Source organism: Mytilus californianus, unplaced genomic scaffold (genome assembly GCF_021869535.1).
Source record: "Mytilus californianus isolate M0D057914Y unplaced genomic scaffold, xbMytCali1.0.p SCAF_28, whole genome shotgun sequence".
Taxonomy (NCBI): Eukaryota; Metazoa; Mollusca; class Bivalvia; order Mytilida; family Mytilidae; genus Mytilus; species Mytilus californianus.
Genome location: NW_026262677.1, coordinates 2,421,323 through 2,442,277, shown reverse-complemented (window position 1 = coordinate 2,442,277; position 20,955 = coordinate 2,421,323).

Sequence of the window (20,955 nt, the reverse complement as noted above, 5' to 3'; positions counted from 1 at the left end):
CAAAAATCTGATGTATATCATTAATAAAACAATTAAAAATAGTAGGGCTTAAATTATCCCCTTGCTTAACACCTCTTTCCAATGTGAAGGATTTAGAAATTTTATTACCAATTTTAATAGAAGATTCTGTTATTAAAGTTATACATAATTACCTCATATAATTTTTCCCTAAACCATTATTTATGAGTTTACATCGTAACCCATTATGCCACAAAGTGTCAAATGCTCTGGGTAAATCAGCAATACAGGCAAATATATCTTTTCCTTCTTTTTATACGACCGCTAAAAAATTTTTGTGGTCGTATATTGGTATGACGTTGGCGTCGTCGTCGTCGTCCGAAGACACATTAGTTTTCGCACTCTAACTTTAGTTTAAGTGAATGGATCTCAATGAAATTTTACCATAAGGTTCAATACCACAAAAGGAAGGTGGGGGATTGATTTTGGGGGTTATGGTACCAAGAGTTAAGGAATTAGGGGCCAAAAAGGGGCCAAAAATAAGCATTTTTGTAACTTCCAGACATAACTTGTGTGTAAGTGTATGGATCTCTCTGACATTGTATCACAAGGTTCCATATCACAAAGGGAATGCTGGGATTGATTTTGGGGGTAATTGCCTCCAAATTTTAGGAATTAGGGGCCAAAAAGGGGAAAAAAACAAGCATTTTTCTAGTTTCATGACAATTACTTTTGTGTAAGTGTATGGATCTTTATGAAATTGTACTACAAGGTTCCATATCACAAAGGGAAAGCTGTAATTGAGTTTGGGGGTAATTGTCCAAAAAGTGTAGGAATAAGGGGCCAAAAAAGGGGCCAAAAATAAGCATTTTTCTAGTTTCCAGACAATAACTTGTGTTCAAATGTATGGATCTCTCTGAAATTGTACTGCAAGGTACCATACCACAAAGGGAAGGCTGGGATTGATTTTGGGGGTAATTGCCTCAAAATTTTAGTAATTAGGGGCCATAAAAGGGGCAAAAAAACAAGCATTTTTCTAGTTTCAGGACAATAACTTGTGTGTAAGTGTATGGATCTTTATGAAATTGTACTGCAAGGTTCCATATCACAAAGGGAAAGCTGGGAATGAGTTTGGGGGTAATTGCCCTAAAGGTTTAGGAATTTGGGCCCAAAAAGGGGCCTAAAAACAAGCATTTTTCTAGTTCCAGACAGTAACTTGTGTTCAAGTGTATGGATCTCTCTGAAATTGTACTGCAAGGTACCATACCACAAAGGGAAAGCTGGGATTGAGTTTGGGGGTGATGAATCATAAGGGGATTCAAAAAATTGGGGGGGGGGGGATTTTTTTTTCCTTTTTTTTTCTTTAAAATTTTCCATTTTAAATTGGTTATTTCTGATTTATATATTAAAGCAAATAATAATGATATGGTTTGAATAGGTAAATTAAAAATTTTTAAGTTCTTAGACCACTTAGACCACTTTCATTCTGTGTGAGAAACCTATGCTGTGTCAAATATTTAATTACAATCCAAATCCAGCGGAGCATTTTATTATTTACATATTTTGAAATTAAAGATTTTAGTATAAACAAAATATCTGTGGTTCTATGATTGACTCTAAATCCAAACTGTTGATTTGCAAAAATGTTTTCATAATGTAATGTTAAAAAAGGAAAAAAGAAAAAGGGTGAAGGTTTGGTACCATTAAAACGTTTAAACCCGCTGCATTTGTTTGCACCTGTCCTAAGTCAGGAATCTGATGTTCAGTAGTTGTTGTTTGTTGATGTGGTTCATAAGTGTTTCTCGTTTCTCGTTTTTTATATAGATTAGACCGTTGGTTTTCCCGTTTGAATGGTTTTACACTAGTAATTTTTTGTGGCCCTTTATAGCTTACTGTTCGGTGTGAGCCAAGGCTCTGTGTTGAAGACCGTACTGTGACCTATAATGGTTAACTTTTATATATTTTGACTTGGATGGAGAGTTGTCTCATTGGCACTCATACCGCATCTTCTTATATCTAATTAATCTATTATTTAATGCAGAGCTAAAGAGTTTGGCAACACAATTTTGGAGAGATATACCCCTATAATCATTAAGATCAGCACAGTTTCCAGATTTAAAAATCAATATTGTGGACGACTTTCTCCATTGAATTGGATATTTACCTGTTTCTAAAATTAGATTAAAAAGTTTAGTTATCGATTTACATTTAACATAACTGCTATATTTAATGACTTCATTTGCAATTCTATCTGGTCCTGCACTTTCCCCATTTTTTTTATTTGTTTGTTACACCTTTTAACTTCCGTTATAGTGAAAGGTGCATCTGTCAATTCATCCTCCTTTGATATATTTTTATAATCTTTAACATATGCATCTACTCTATACATAAAAGGTACATTTAAATGTTCAGGCTTCCCCTGGGACTGAAAATGTTGACTTTATATATTTCCCATAACAAGCTTACTTAAACAAACACAATATAAATACAAATTGGGTATGAGGTGGTCAGGTACGAGTTAGCGAAAGTACGAGTTGAGATGGATTCCCAGAGATCTATGAATGTGAGAGGGTGAAAATCCCCATTCTAATGAAAATTCCAGCATTTGAGAAACGAACTTGTGTGAGCAATTTGAACAGTCGAACCCATGGAAATATGCATGCACAATATAATTTATAGTACTGCAACCAGAGTGATACTTTAATGTACCTGAGGAACACACACCTGTATTGCAGATCATTTGAAAGAGGACTTCATTTTTCGAGAGGGGGCCTTGGTGGCCGAGTGGTCTAAGTAGTTACTACTGTAATCACTAGCCAGTCAACACTGAGGTTGTGAGTTCTAACCACGCTGGAGCGGGTGCACTGGACTCCAATCTTAATTGACCAGGATTGTCAGTTTTCCTATCGAAGGTCGTGGTTTTCTCCGGGCACTCCGGCTTCCTCCACCAATAAAAACTGGCCGCCACTAAATAGCCCAAAAGTGGTGCTTAAAAGTGGCGTTAAAACACCAAAAATCAAAAAATCAAATCATTTTTCGAGATTATCCGTATTCCCTTTCCGATTTGATTTTACACACAAAAGTCACGTGATATCACTGATAAGGTCAGAAATATATATATGATGGTTCAAATCAATAAAACATCGTCTGCATGAAAATTTAATAATAGGGATCCCAATCTAAATAATAGGACAATGTCTACTAAAGAAAAGGTTTGAACTGTAGCAATAGAAAAGTGTGATATACCTTTAAACCGGAAATCTTGGTAATTGGCCGTTTCAGAAACTAAAGGCCTGTGGGTAAAGTAATTCTTCTGGAAATTTTGGTGTAAGAACAATGGATTTTTGACCAATGATTACGTTATATCGTTCCTTAACCAATCAATATATTTTGTTGTATGTTTTACCCACAACCATTAGATTCTGAAATGGTGAATTTCCTCATGTGAATTATTAGAATGATGCATATATAGAAAAATTGGCACATGGTACAACTTTCAACCTCCAAATTGAAACAGAATCAATCTTGAAAATGACGTATAAGAAAATCTTTGTCCTAGAAACCCACTTTGGTCACATTTTTGTAAACATTGCATTTGTAGAAATGGCAACTTAATTTAGAGTCTTCTGATTTGTATCAATTTATGACATAGAATACTGTAACCATGACCTTGCCCTTTCCCCATTTATCACCTTTCACAATGGTAATGATTTTTCAGTACAAAATACTGTGGATTCATTTTTATTCGTGGTATACCAATTTTTGTGGATCTCGTAGGTAAAGTTGAATCACGAATTTAAATGTCCAACGAAATACAAATTTTGTATAGGCTTGAATGCAGACATTAATACATGACTTTCGAATTCCTGCACTTTCCCGGACATTTCCTATGTTACAATGCTTATGTTATTATGTCACAGTAAGGACTGATTGTACATTGACGTCTTTTACGCCGATTGACCCAAGGTCAACCGGTGCATTTCATTCATAAAAAACAATTAGGGTACATAGATCCACGAAATCAAATGTCCACAAAAATACCATTTGTCATCAATCGACGAAAATTGGTACCCACCAAAAACAAATTAAATGAATCCACAGTACAGTGTTCTCCCCAGGCCGTTTTAGCGTCGCGGTACCGCGACGCTATATTTTATCCCGTGATGCTATAATAATTTCCGCGACGCTATAATTATTTTGAGGATGCTATTTTTCTTGTTTCTATATCGTAAATCCATGTCCTAAATTTTGAACTTTCATCTAATTACCGCGTATGATCATAAAAATTATATCAACTTTAAGTGTAATCCCTTCAAATCGGACAATAGAGGCATTTAAGAGTGATTAAATAGGTGTTAATTGCCCTTTGGGTGATAACTGTTTGGATACGAATACCCCAAGCTGACACTTGTGACATGATTAATACCACCAGAGACACACTGTATTATATGTCTCTGATACCACGTGGTCTGTCTGCAATCGCAAATTAAGACATGGAAAAAATGTAATCATAAAACAATTCGAAATCTACGTTTTGCATTACGGAAATTCAAAGATACAAACGATTTTTCTCTTTAAAATGAGGTTTGGTCGTTTATTTTTACAACTTTCATAAAATTACTTTCTTTCTCTTCCGCCGGTACTACTTGTTAATCGAGAGCGAACATATCGGTTTTGGGCTAAATAAGTTGGCTTAAGTTTATGTTTCATCCATTTAATACATCAAAAGCGTCACATTCGTTCCCAATCTCTTGTCAAACATTGTTTATTTTCGTTAATTTTTCTTCGGCCGCCAATGACTACTTTTGAGTAAACTACCGATCGGAACCGGACCAGATATGACAAAAATCCGCATTTTTACGATAATAACTACAGATGCACAAATGGCACAGCAGACAGAAAAAAATATACCAAAAAGAGAAAACTATGCATTAACAGACTATTTGTTAGATAACTTTGTTAAAAATATCTATCACCTTGATATACAGAAACAACTGGGACTAATTCATTGAGTACCATGAAACAATGAATTTTTAGACATGGAAATTTTTTTTTAATTGAAATTTTTTGGCACAGTATAACAAAAATTATGTTTAAGCTGTTACCTGACCTGAACCCAGCCGTAGACTTAGTTTAACATAGGACCCTTTGGGAAATACATACAAATGTCTTCTTTTAGAGAACCACTGAATGGAGTGAAACCAAAAATGGTATGAATGTTCCTTATTAGGTGCTGACCAAGTGTTGTTACTTTGTAGCTGATCCATCATCCAAGATGACTGCCAGCTGTGGACTTAGTTAAATACAAATCTTTAAACCAATTTCAATAGGATTTATTTAAAGTCTTTTATTGTTGGGGCTTCTAACCTTGTATTACTGTTTTGGATATTTGGCTCCATTTTCAAATTGGTCTACATTGAGGTCCAAAGGGTCCAAAATTAAAGTTTGTTTGATTTCATCAAAAACTGAAGTATTGCGGTTCTATGATATGCTGAATCTTATTGTGCATTTAGATTTTTATTTTGGGCCCTGTTTTTGAATTAGTCTACATTGAGGTCCAAAGGGTCCAAAATTAAACTTTGATTTCATCAAAAACTGAATTATTGCGATTCTATGATATGCTGAATCTTATTGTGCATTTAGATTTTTATTTTGGGCCCTGTTTTCAAATGAGTCCATATTAAGGTTTGAAAGGTCCAAAATTAAACTTTGTTTGATTTCAACTACAATTAAATTCTTGGTGTCTTTTTGCTGAATCTAACCATGTTTTTAGATTTTAGATATCAGACAATACTAGGTAAATTAAATGTCCCATTTCAAATTTTTAAGATCTTTGACCACACTTATTCTGTATCAGAAACCTATAATTTATTAGACAAAAATTTGATCACATTCCAAATTCACACCCTATCAAGCTTGAATATGGTGTCCAAACTTGCCATAAATGTTCAGTGTTCAACCTTTGCAGTTGCATCAGGCTGCCCTGGGCTAAGCATTTTATTGTTGATAGTTTTGTACATAAATAAGGCTGTTTGTTTTCCTTGTTATAGGGTTTTTTTACAATTGTTTTTTTGAACTAATAACTTACTATGGGATGTGTGTTTGCTCCACGCTGAAGGCCTATATGAGCGTTATTTTGTCTCTGGCAGAGAGTTGTTTCATAAAGGCAATCTTACCACATCTTGTTATTTCTATGATTTATTCCTTTTTTCAACCTGGGTGCATGGGCAATATTTTTGATTTTTTATTAAATGATGTGTTCATTCAAATCTCACTGAACCCTGTCTGTCCAAATTTTGAAGAAGAAAAAAAAGAATTTTCGGCTTTCCTTTGAGACCATTTGCGAGTATGGTCTTGAGAAATGATGCTAGTCCATTGGATGTGGAAGATAAATGGCTGACCCTTGTTAAGAGAGAGCAATATATCTTGCATGTAAAAGAACTATGATAGATTTCGAAGAAAGGAGGCTAATGCGGCTATAATGCAGCACTGGCACCGTAAAGTGGAGAGGGATTGTTGTTGTAATAACTTGTTTCCAAATCCATTATAAATAAATATATTTAATCTAAATTCATACCATATCCATGATATCTGTTGATGTTTATATAAACTGTTCTATTAAAAGAATCATTATCATGATTATAGGGGTTTCTGATCCAAATATTACAGATGATCCTTTCTTTTATATTCATAAATTCTGGTTTTTCTAGAAAGTTAAGCGAAGGAAAGATGAAGTTGAATATGACTTTTATTGAAAAGTTCAATTTGTTTTGAAATGTTGCAGACTTATTCACATGTGCTTGTGGAGTATAGACACCCTTGTTTTATTATTTGTCCATTAAATTTTGGTTAAAGATATTTCAACTAATTGCAGTCATTCAAGTGTTATAATTTTAAGTTAAATTAAGTATTATAAGAATTAAACATAAAAAATGAAAAAAACAAGGTGCAGACTCCAGCTGTGCATGCTGACTGAGTACACAAGAAAGAATGTTGTTAATCATATAATGAAGCTTTTTATGTCTTAGAACAACAACAAAAAGTTTGTAAAACCTATAATTGATCTGTTGTTTGTGATTGCATTTTCCAAACATATTTGTTGTAAGTGATTGTATCATCTGCTTTATGAATTGCCATAATATTTTGATTGACCAAATTGAATCCTGTCTAAAACATTTATTTAAAATAAAAAAATCTTCTCCTTTTGCTATAAAGCCGTTTATGTCCTCAGTTAATTTACAGAAACCAAAATTATGACTTAGTATGAGTACACTTTACAGTATTTAAATAGGAATGGTGTATCACAGGTGTGCTTGTCAATGAGAAAACTTTTATCAGTGACAGAGAGATTTAAACAAGTATAGCATGTATAGGTAACTTCAAAGGGTCAGGAACAACAACTGCAAAGCAATTTAAACATGAATCTAACAGCCTGATCAATTATACATTTTTTCACAATAAACAAAATTCATTTTGAACAAGGGCATCCTCTGAATGACAGCGTCATGAATTGGAACAATTTGTGGGCGGCAGTAAAATCTCCCCTTAACCTGGGACGGGTTGCAACAGCAAAACATAAGAGCAAGCATTTAAAATAATGAACCTCAGCAGATCTTACTACCAAAACTATTCATTTTCCAGGAAAAAAGACATATGCCAATAATATTAGGATTCAGTTAAACTAGTATATATAACAATAAAGTTTCAAACAATAAAAAAATCACTAATGTATTGAAAATAAAACCAAAATGCAATTAAAATAATTCACACATATCCAGTCATACACAGATAATGTACAAAATAACATTGCTTAATAAAAATTCATTTACACTAATAATTTTTGGGGCCATTTATAGCTTACATTATGTTGTGAATCAAGGCTCCACACCGAAGGCTGCACTGTGACCTATAATTGCTTATGTTCACTTCTTTGGGTCTTGAATGGAGAGTAATTGTCTCATTGGCAATTATAGCACATCTTTTTGTGTTTATATTGTTTACAAAAGTGGCCTGATTATTGAACTAGATAAACATTACTATAAATAGTGAAGCTGTGACAGATATCAAATATCTGTAATGAAAAAATAGGTATGATTGGTGTACTTATTTTTAGCTCACCTGACCTAAAATGTCAAGTGAGCTTTTCTCATCTTTTGGCTTCCGTCGTCCATCCTATCATCTGTCGTCTGTTGTCCGTTGTCCGTTAACTGTTTACATTTTGAACTTCTTCTAGAGAACCAATGAATGAAATGAAACAAAACATGGCATGAATGTTCCTTATGAGGTGCTGACCAAGTGTTGTTACTTTGTAGCTGATCCATCATCCAAGATGGCTGCCAGCAAGGGAGTTAGTTTAACATAGGACCCTATGGGAAATACATACAATTTCTTCTTCTAGAGAACCACTGAATGGAACAAAATCAAACATGGCATGAATTTTCCTTATGATGTGTTGACCAAGTGTTGTTACTTTGTAGCCGATCCCTTATCCAAGATGGCTACAAGTAGGGGACTTAGTTTATGATAGAACCCTATGGGAAATACATGCAAATGTCTTAAAATAAACATGGTTTATATGTTCATTATGATGTGCTGGAAAAGAATTGTGACTACGCTGCTTATCTGTCATCCAAGATGGCTGCAGAAAGGGGGCTTAGTGTATAACCCTATAACTAAGTTTAGATAGGTACCAATGCATTCCGCTAGAGAACTGATAAATAGATTGAAATCAGTTATGGTATGAATGTTCCTTATGAGGTGTTGACCAAGTTTTGTACTAGTAAATATTGAGGCTACAATGTACCTGGACATTTTGCATTTTATATGTTAGAATAATCTAATTAAAGACAGGTGAGCAATTCAGGCTCTCATGAGCCTCTAGTTGGATTTATATGAAAACTATTCAGATTTAATCCATGAAAATAAGAAATATATTTCAGGATCATGTTTTTGAATCACACCTTTTATCCCATTCAACGAAAAATGAGTTAGAATTCGTGCTTTTGCGAACCCAACTTTTAAGTTTTATTATTTTGTAGTGGGAAAGGTATTTCACTTCTTAAGGTTTATAACATATAAATGATCCTTTATGATATATGCACGGGAAAAAAATACGAACAATGTTCAAAGTTGACTACCTAAAACCATGATTTGAAGGGTACCCCATAAATGGGCGTAAAAACAAAAATGTGACCATAGTAACTTTTTATGACAAGAAGATAATGAAATATAGATATCATTCTACCATTTTAAACAATTGCCAGCCATGTGTTATTCTAGTACATTAAACCTGTTAATTAAGAGTCTTTTTCGTGTCATTCCAGTTTATGTTTTTTTTACACAGGATGTATTTATTTTTGTTACGGTTGAATGCTGCACAGAATACAAATATTTAGGTACATTATTCAAGCCATCATTCAGGAATTTTCACTGATGATGTGAATCTCCTTTGTAAAAAAGCTTTAATTTAAAGTCACTGTTTTGTATTAAAAAAATGCTTTATTCAGATAAGATGGATGTTTTTTCCCATTTGAAACTTTTTATTTCTTGTGTTAGCCCAATATTACTGTATTGTAGTGAGATATGGTCACTAAATATTGTGAAGAACAACAAAACTCTTGAGTCCCAATATTTATCAATGGAATCAGTAAAACTCCAAATCAAATTTGCAAAAAATCTTCTTGGAGTAAATTCAAAGACAGTAAATACAGCTGTATTGGTTGAATTGCAATTGGGAATGTACCCAGTCCAGGTATACAAACCCTAAAGTCTTCTGTAGGATTTTGGTTGCATATTTTAAACTCAAATGAAAAAGAGTCTTTATTATATAATGTTTAATTATAGTAAATTAAAATGCTACCATCTAAATTGAATTTCCATTATGTTTGGGGAACTCAATTTACCTTCTCTGAAAAACGATTACTTTCTGCCCTAACTAAGAAGCTCAATGAAGATTACAATATATTTTCTTTAATGATGATAATTTAATGAATGGAAATAAGCTTAGAACCTACAGAAAATTTAAAGTAAAGTATCAACTTGAAAAGTAACTTTTATTGAATTAAGATTAAAATATTACAAAAAAATATGCATAAAATTAAAATAAGAATAAGCAATAGTATGCTAGCTTTTGAACATGGTCGATACAGTAAAACAGCCTTAGAAAATCGAATTTGTCCCTTGTGCCATAAAGAGGTGGAGGATGAATTTCATTTTATCATTACATGTACAGAACTTGATAAATCTAGGATAAAATGTTTAATGAAATTTCTAATATTGGTCCCTGTTTTAATTCAATGAGTGCAATGAAAACAAATTTGATTTTATATTTTCTTGTGAAGAATGTGATATACTAATTATCATTGTTAACAGAATAAGTGAAATGTACAATGAGAGAAACAGCTATAATGTTAATACATGAACTGTGTAAGTTTCACAAAATAATACATTGTATTATAATATATATATATATAACAAATCAAAATATCTGAAATGATAAGTTTTATAGAGGAGGCATGCTGTTAATGTCAAATAATATTGTCTGATTATAATAACATTATTTTCAATGCTACATGTTTGTATTGTTTTCTGTATATCGTTTTGTTTAATTCTGTTTGTTTGTTTGTTTGTTTGTTTGTTATTTTCTGTAGTAACAATCCTATTGTTTGGATTTCAGACTTATAAAAATTTTTCTTATCTTATACGGTTGAATAGAGATATTATTTGGTTTGACAAATATATATAATGCCATTTATGTAAAACTGTTCTCTGACATATTATCATTAGGTCAGAGAGCGACTCCTTCAGTTTTATATAAATGGAAAACTGATGAAAAGTTACATTGCTATCCCATCTTTACTTGAAAGATCACTGACACTATATGGAATTTCTGTTGATAATTGTTATCATGTAATCTTTTTAATGTAAAATTAGGTGCAAATGTCAAAAATAATTGTATTTATAGCATCTATAACTAGTATCAGTGGAAATACCACATTGGAAAATGAATAGAGAGATTAATTGGTTTGACAAATGTGTGCCTTTCTAAAGGTGGTTTAACTGCATTAAAAATTAATACTGACATCTGATAAGTTTCAGATACTTATGATAAAATCAAGCAAGTGATAATCTCAATTTCTCACCCTTTTCATACATTGCTACATCACCTATTTGCTTTGGACTCATTAGTTGACTCTGCCTTACATATCATTACTTTAAACAAGTATTAGTTATAATAAAAGAAAAGTAAAATTAATTGTCCATTGTAACTGTATAAAATATGTTTTTATGTTCTCAAATACCATGTGGATACATAATAATAAATTTTATAAATACATTTTTGTGGAACCTGTGACTTTTGTCCCAAAAGTGAGACATAGCGTTCTGGACAATAACTTTAGTTTTCCTTAATGGATCTCTATGAAATTTTACCAGAAGGTTCAATACCACAACAGGAAGGTTGGGATTGATTATTAGGGTTATAGTCCCAAAAGTTTTGGAGTTAAGTGCCAAAAAGGGGCCAAAACGCACATTTTTAGCTCACCCTGTGAGCTATTGCATCACCTGGTGTCCGTCATCATCTGTTGTTATTGTCGTCTGTTGTCGTCGTCGTTATTAACAATTTTTCAAACATCTTCTCCTCTGAAACTACTGAATGGATTTGGACGAAACTTTGCATGATTGTTCCTTAGGGTATTCTGCACAAAGTTTGTTCTTCAATTTTGATCCGTCGATCATTAGTTATTTCTAATCTATATAAAAAAAAACAAATAGTGATATGGCAGGAGATATACACCAAACAGGGTGTGTAAAATGTTATATATAACAGGTTTACTAAGTATTGTGCAATAGCACAGTATAGCCATGATAGCACAATACACAAGAAATCTTCAATTGAAAAACAGATACTAATCTATTAATCAATTTCAATGGGATTGATTTATTTAAAGTCTTTAATTTTGGGGGTTCTAACAGTGTATTACCATTTTGGATATTGGGCTCCATTTTTAAATTGGTCTACATTGAGGTCCAAAGGGTCCAAAATTAAACTTGTTTTGATTTCATCAAAAACTGAATTATTGAATATGATATGCTGAATCTTATTGTGCATTTAGATTTTTATATTTTGGGCCCTGTTTTGAAAATAGTCCATATCAAGGTTTGAAGAGTTCAAAATTAAACTTTGTTTGATTTCAACTAAATTTAGTTCTTATTTATTTTTAGCTCACCTAGCCTAAAGGGCCAAGTGAGCTTTTCTCATCACTTGGTGTCCGTCATCCGTCATCGTCGTCGTTGTCTTTAACTTTTTACATTTTGAACTTCTTCTAGAGAACCACTGAATGGAATAAAACCAAACATGGCATGAATGTTCCTTATGAGGTGCTGACCAAGTGTTGTTACTTTGTAGCCGATCCATCATCCAAGATGGCCACCAGCGGGGGGCTTCGTTTAACATAGGACCCTATGGACAATACATACAAATGTCTTCTTTTAGAGAACCACTGAATGGAATGAAACCAAACATGACATGAATGTTCCTTATGAGGTGCTGACTAAGTGTTGTTACTTTGTAACCGATCCATCATCCAAGATGGCCGCCAGCAGGGGGACCTCTTTTAACATGGGACCCTATGGACAATACATACAAATGTCTTCTTTTAGAGAACCACTGAATGGAATGAAACCAAACATGGTATGAATGTTCCTTATGAGGAGCTGACCAAGTGTTGTTACTTTGTAGCCGATCCATCATCCAAGATGGCCACCAGCCGGGGACTTCGTTTAACATAGGACCCTATGGACAATACATACAAATGTCTTCTCTTAGAGAACCACTGAATGGAATAAAACCAAACATGGCATGAGTGTTCCTTATGAGGTACTGACCAAGTGTTGTTACTTTGAAGCCGATCCATCATCCAAGATGGCCGCCAGCAGGGGACTTAGTTTAACATAGGAAGGACCCTATGAACAATACATACAAATGTCTTCTTTTAGAGAACCACTGAATGGATTGAAACTAAACATGGCATGAATGTTCCTTATGAGGTGCTGACCAAGTGATGTTACTTTGAAGCCTATCCATCATCCAAGATGGCCGTCAGCAGGGGACTTTGTTTAAGAAAGGACCCTAAGGGAAATATATACAAATGTCTTCTTTAGAAGAACCACTGAATGGAATGAAACCAAGCATGGCATGAATGTTCCTTATGAGGTGCTGACCAAGTGTTGTTACTTTGTGGCCAAACCATCATCCAAGATGGCCGCCAGCGGGGGACTTCGTTTAACATAGGACCCTATGAACAATACATACAAATGTCTTCTTTTAGAGAACCACTGAATGGAATAAAACCAAACATGGCATGAATGTTCTTTATGAGGTGCTGACCAAGTGTTGTTACTTTGTAGCGGATCCATCATCCAAGATGGCCACCAGCAGGGGACCTTGTTTAACATGGGACCCTATGGACAATACATACAAATGTCTTCTTTTAGAGAACCACTGAATGGAATAAAACCAAACATGGCATGAATGTTCCTTATGAGGTGTTGACCAAGTGTTGTTACTTTGAAGCCGATCCATCATCCAAGATGGCCACCAGCGGGGGACTTCATTTAACATAGGATCCTATGGACAATACATACAAATGTCTTCTTTAAGAGAACCACTGAATGGAATGAAACCAAACATGGCATGAATGTTACTTATGAGGTGCTGACTAAGTGTTGTTACTTCGTAGTCGATCCGTAATCCAAGATGGCCGCCAGCCGGGGACTTCGTTTAACATAGGACCCTATGGACAATACATACAAACGTCTTCTCTTAGAGAACCACTGAATGGAATAAAACCAAACATGGCATGAATGTTCCTTATGAGGTACTGACCAAGTGTTGTAACTTTGAAGACGATCCATCATCCAAGATGGCCATCAGCAAGGGACTTCGTTTAACATAGGAAGGACCCTATGAACAATACATACAAATGTATTCTTTTAGAGAACCACTGAATGGATTGAAACTAAACATGGCATGAATGTTCCTTATGAGGTGTAGACCAAGTGATGTTACTTTGAAGCCTATCCATCATCAAAGATGGCCGCCAGCAGGGGACTTTGTTTAACAAAGGACCCTATGGGAAATATATACAAATGTCTTCTTTAGAAGAACCACTGAATGGAATGAAACCAAACATGGCATGAATGTTCCTTATGAGGTGCTGACCAAGTGTTGTTACTTTGTGGCCAAACCATCATCCAAGATGGCCGCCAGCGGGGGACTTCGTTTAACATAGGACCCTATGAACAATACATACAAATGTCTTCTTTTAGAGAACCACTGAATGGAATAAAACCAAACATGGCATGAATGTTCCTTATGAGGTGCTGACCAAGTGTTGTTACTTTGTAGCGGATCCATCATCCAAGATGGCCACCAGCAGGGGACCTTGTTTAACATGGGACCCTATGGACAATACATACAAATGTCTTCTTTTAGAGAACCACTGAATGGAATAAAACCAAACATGGCATGAATGTTCCTTATGAGGTGTTGACCAAGTGTTGTTACTTTGAAGCCGATCCATCATCCAAGATGGCCACCAGCGGGGGACTTCATTTAACATAGGATCCTATGGACAATACATACAAATGTCTTCTTTAAGAGAACCACTGAATGGAATGAAACCAAACATGGCATGAATGTTACTTATGAGGTGCTGACTAAGTGTTGTTACTTTGTAGTCGATCCGTAATCCAAGATGGCCGCCAGCCGGGGACTTCCTTTAACATAGGACCCTATGGACAATACATACAAACGTCTTCTTTTAGAGAACCACTGAATGGAATGAAACCAAACATGGTATGAATGTTCCTTATGAGGTGCTGACCAAGTGTTGTTACTTTGTAGCGGATCCATCATCCAAGATGGCCGCCAGCGGGGGACTTAGTTTAACATAGGACCCTATGGGAAATACATACAAATGTCTTCTTTTAGAGAACAACTGAATGGAATGAAACCAAACATGACATGAATGTTTCTTATGAGGTGCTGACCGAGTGTTGTTACTTTGAAGCCGATCCATAATCCAAGATGGCCGCCAGCGGGGGACTTAGTTTAACATAGGACCCTATGGGAAATACATACAAATGTCTTCTTTTAGAGAACCACTGAATGGAATGAAACCAAACATGGTATGAATGTTCCTTATGAGGTGCTGACCGAGTGTTGTTACTTTGAAGCCGATCCATAATCCAAGATGGCCGCCAGCGGGGGACTTAGTTTAACATGGGACCCTATGGGAAATACATACAAATGTCTTCTTTTAGAGAACCACTGAATGGAATGAAACCAAACATGGCATGAATGTTCCTTATGAGGTGCTGACCAAGTGTTGTTACTTTGAAGCCGATCCATAATCCAAGATGGCCGCCAGCGGGGGACTTAGTTTAACATGGGACCCTATGGGAAATACATACAAATGTCTTCTTTTAGAGAACCACTGAATGGAATGAAACCAAACATGACATGAATGTTTCTTATGAGGTGCTGACCAAGTGTTGTTACTTTGAAGCGGATCCATAATCCAAGATGGCTGCCTGCGGGGGACTTAGTTTAACATAGGACCCTATGGGAAATACATACAAATGTCTTCTTTTAGAGAACCACTGAATGAAATGAAACCAAACATGGTATGAATGTTCCTCATGAGGTGCTGACCAAGCGTTGTTACTTTGAAGCCGATCCATCATCTAAGAAGGCCGCCATCGGGGGACTTATTTTAACATAGGACCCTATGGGAAATACATACAAATGTCTTCCTTTAGAGAACCACTGAATGGAATGAAACCAAACATGGTATGAATGTTCCTTATGAGGTGTTGACCAAGTGTTGTTACTTTGAAGCCGATCCATCATCCAAAATGGCTGCCTGCGGGGGGACTTAGTTTAACATAGGACCCTTAGGGAAATACATACAAATGTCTTCTTTTAGAGAACCACTGTATGGAATGAAACCAAACATGGCATGAATGTTCCTTATGAGGAGCTGACCAAGTGTTGTTACTTTGAAGCTGATTCATCATCCAAGATGGCCGCCTGTGGGGGACTTAGTTTAACATAGGACCCTATGCAAAATATTTACAAATGTTTTCTTTTAGAGAACCACTGAATGGAATGAAACCAAACATGGCATGAATATTCCTTATGAAGGGCTGACCAAGTGTTGTTACTTTGAAGCCGATCCATCATCCAAGATGGCCACCAGCTGGGGACAGTTTTTAACAAAGGACCCTACGGACAATACATACAAATGTCTTCTTTTACAGAACCACTGAATGGATTGAAACCAATCATGGCATGAATGTTCCTTATAAGGTGCTGACTAAGTGTTGTTACTTTGAAGCTGATCCTTCATCCATGATGGCTGCCAGCGGGGGAACTTCCTTTAACATAAGACCATATTGGAAATACATACAAATGCTTCTTCTAGAGGTGCACTGAATGGAATGAAACCAAACATGGCATAAATGTTTCTTATGAGGTGCTGATGAAGTGTTGCTACTTTGTTACTGATTTACTGTTCAAGATGGCCACCAGGATTTTTAATTAACTTACAGGGCCAATATTAAACCAAATTTGGCCTCACTCATTATTAGGGTATCTGTTATGATTTTAATCTATTTTAACATGATTTCCAAAACCAAAGTAGAATCAGGTGAGCGACACAGGCTCTTGAGAGCCTCTAGTTTTTATAAAACCATGTTTTAGATTTTGGATATCAGACCATACTAGGTAAATTAAAAGTCATGTTTCAAATTTTAAAGTTTTTTGACCACATTTATTCTGTGTCAGAAACCTATATTATGTCAAAAATTTGATCACAATCCAAATTCAGACCATATCAAGCTTGAATATTGTGTCCAAACCTGTCCCCAACTGTTCAGGGTCGACCTCTGCAGTCTTATGGGGCTGTGCTCCGAGATGCATTTTATTTAACTTGCAAAGAGGAGTGAAAATACAATACATTGTAACATGTACTTATAGCTGACTTAATTATACACATTGATATTGTGCTTTTTATATATTCATCTCTTGTACATTATCAGTCAGGGGAAAAACTTGATGGTCAATCGAATCGGGAAAATGAAAGAGAGAATTTCTGGAAACCATTAAATTCATTTCAAGTGACAGTCTGCCATAAGAATCAGGCAATCATGGCAGTGGTAAAATCATGACCAAAAAAAAAAAAAAACCCCACTCAAGTTTACATTGATTTCAGTTCATAATTTAATGTTATCTTATTTTTCCTAATTTGGTATAAATAGAAGATACAATTTGGTTGAAATGCACTAGAAATTCACATTTAAGGGGAGATAACTCTATAATTTGCTATCATTCTATCCAAATATTATCAGAGTTATTTTGAATTACATACTGAAACAAAAGACATAATATACCTCTAGCTCAGGATGATTGTAACTTCAAAATAGCATGGTTAGGTTCGTGGATTTTTTTCTGACCATGTTTTGTTTTTTATTTAAATTGCCAAAAACAGATTTTTTGTTCTGATAAATTTAGCATCATAATTAGCCACAGGATGTATTTAAAGCTACAATAAAATCAAATCACTAAGTCTATTGATTTATTTGATCTACTTGAATAGGGAATTATTAAAGAAAGGCTGCTCTTACTTGCAATATTTCTGGACAAAATGTTACTTAAATAAATGAATAAGTGAGAAATCAGCATAAGTAATTCCCCTGACTGATAATAACAGTTCTATGAAAAGGGAATGTTATGCCCCCACCACTAGGCGAAAGGTGCATTAAGTTAAATCACTGTTCGTATGTCTGTTTGTCCCAAAATTAGTTTCCGTTCTCTAACTTAAGTTTGCATTAGCAAAATGGTGTGAAACTTGTACACAATTCCTATTACCACAAAAAACAGATCAAGATCTTGAGTGGTATCCCTTTTGCCTTACTGAAGCTATGTCCCTTTATATATGGAAAAATTGCTGAATTTTTTGTTTCTGTTCCTTAACTTAAGTTTGCGGCATTGCCTCAGCCAAATGTTATGAAACATATTCAATATTTATTACCATAAAGCTCTGATCACATTCCAATTTGGGTGGTATTCTGTTATGACCCTTCATATTGGTATGTATATGCAAGTAAGGGCATCATCTCATGGACATATTCTCCATTTTTTTGTTCTTTATCATATAACTATTACAGAAAAATCACTGCATTTTTATAATGGTTTTGGCTAGCATATAATTTAACAAAACTTTTATATTTGACACTTTATAAATATTTTCATTGTAATTCCATAGTCCCTTCCCTTGCATTATATGTAGTGTCCTCAGTTATTTACATTAGGTTTTTAGGCATTCCACTTGATTTAAACAACCTTTAATTATTGCCTGAAAACAAATATGTACATTGTACAAAGTTTTCACAATTTAATTTAATGGTGTTTTCAGATGGTTTTCATGTGACATCTATTATTTTGACCTGTCACCTGATTTTTAACAGGTTTTTTTCACAGGGCCTTTACAAATAATTTTTACTGTGTACCCTTATTTATTGAGGAAAATGCTGTAAGTATCACCAATCACTTTACACGAGTTTTCATGACAAATGAACAGCTGTTTTTCACAGTAGTGCATTTTATGGTCTTTTCATAACAAGCACATAATTCATCATAACAACCCTTTCACCATGTTCACTGCAAATTTCCATGGGTTTCTACAGTATTATTTCACGGTCTTTTCAACCAAGTTTCCAGGTGGTTACACTCTGCAATCTTTTCACAGCATCAGTCATTCTTCAGCATTGTCACGGAACAAGTTTCATGGCACCCTGTGATTTAACCGTGACAAACACTTTGAAAATCACCAGCTTTTTTTATGCCCCATTAATGGGCATTATGTTTTCTGGTCTGTTCGTCCGTTCGTCTGTCCGTCTGTCTGTCTGTCCGTCTGTCCCACTTCAGGTTAAAGTTTTTGGTCGAGGTAGTATTGATGAAGTTGAAGTCCAATCAACTTCAAACTTAGGTCACATGTTCCCTATGATATGATCTTTCTAATTTTAATGAAATATTAGAGTTTTTACCCCATTTTCATGGTCCACTGAACATAGAAAATGATAGTGCGGATGGGGCATCCCTGTACTGTGGACACATTCTTGTTACAGACTTTTTCACAGCTAATTTAAGGTATATTTTCCAAAAAGTGAACATGGTAAATGAGCACATATGCACATTACTTGGAATTTTCAAAAACTGAGTTCTTCTAATGCTTTAATTTTAAAGTACAATATATGTTTTTATTTCAGGCTGAGGAACAGCTTTGAAGAAGTTTCTATTTCTAAATTATCTGATGAATAAAGAGCTTTTAATTCTCTATCTCTTTATAGGAAACATTTCCTGAAAAACAGGCTGAACAGTATATCAGGTTGAAGAAAGACAAAGACGGTTTTGTTGTAAGATATATAGATGATACAATTGGTAAGGATATATATTTTCATTGGTTGTAGTTATTAGCTCACCTTTCTTGAAAGGACATGTGAGCTTTTGCCATCACTTGGTGTCCGTTGCCGTCGTCCATCGTCCGTCCAGTGTTTACTATTTAAAAGACTTTCTCCTTTGAAACTACTGAACCAATTTCAACCAAACTTAACTGTTTCGTCAAAAAGCATGGCAGTTATGGCTAAAAATAGAAGATAGGGATAAAATGCAGTTAGAGCAAATTTGAGGGATTTTAGTGTTCATCAGGACAAAATCTACCTGCTCTAAAATTTTCAGACAAGTTTGGACAACTGATTTTTTGGGTTATTGCCCCTGACTTGATGATTTTAGGAAAGTTTTGCAGTTTATGGTTATTATCTTGAATATTATTATAGATAAAGATAAACTGTAAACACCAAAAAATGTTCAGCAAAGTAAGATCTACAAATAAGTCAATATGAAACAAAATTGTTGATTGACCCTTGAAGGAGTTATTGCACTTTTAGGACAATTTTTCTCAATTTGAATATATGATGAAGGATAAAGAAAATTACATGTGAGCAATTCAGGCTCTTGAGAGCCTCTTGTTTTGATTTTACTGTAAGGATGGTTGAGATTTTTTATATGACCGCAAACAAATTTTGCTGTCGTATATTGGTATGACGTTCGCGTCGTCGTCGTCATCGTCGCCTTTTCCGAAGACACATTGGTTTTCGCACTCTAACATTAGTTAAAGTGAATGGATCTCTCTGAAATTTTACCATAAGGTTCAATACCACAAAAGGAAGGTTGGGATTGGTTTTGGGGGTTATGGTACCAACAGTTAAGGAATTAGGGGCCAAAAAGGGGCCAAAAATAAGCATTTTTGTAACTTCCAGACATAAACTTGTGTGTTAGTGTATGGATCTCTCTGACATTGTACCACAAGGTTCCATATCACAAAGGGAATGCTTGGATTGATTTTGGGGGTAATTGCCTCAAAATTTTAGGAATTAGGGGTCAAAAAAGGGGCAAAAAACAAGCATTTTTCTAGTTTCATGACAATAACTTGTGTGTTAGTCTATGGATCTTTCTGAAATTGAACCACAAAGGGAAGGCTGGGATTGAGTTTGGGGGTGATGAATCATAAGGGGTTCAAAAAAGGGGGGGGGGGATTTTTTTTTTTTCCTTTTTTTTTCTTTAAAATTTTCCATTTTAAATTGGTTATTTCTGATTTATATATAAAAGCAAAAGTTCTTAGAAAACATTCATTCTGTGTCAGAAACCTATGCTGTGTCAAATATTTAATCACAATCCAAATTCAGTGCTGTATCAAGCTTGAATGTTGTGTCCATACTGGCCCAACTGTTCAGGGTTTCGACCTCTGCGGTCGTATCAAGCTGCGCCCAGCGGAGCATTTTATTTCAGAAAGCTATAAATTTTTGATTAAAGCTTGCTTAGTTCTATGACCACCTTTATCTTGTTTATCCTGTGTCAGAAATCTATGCTGTGTA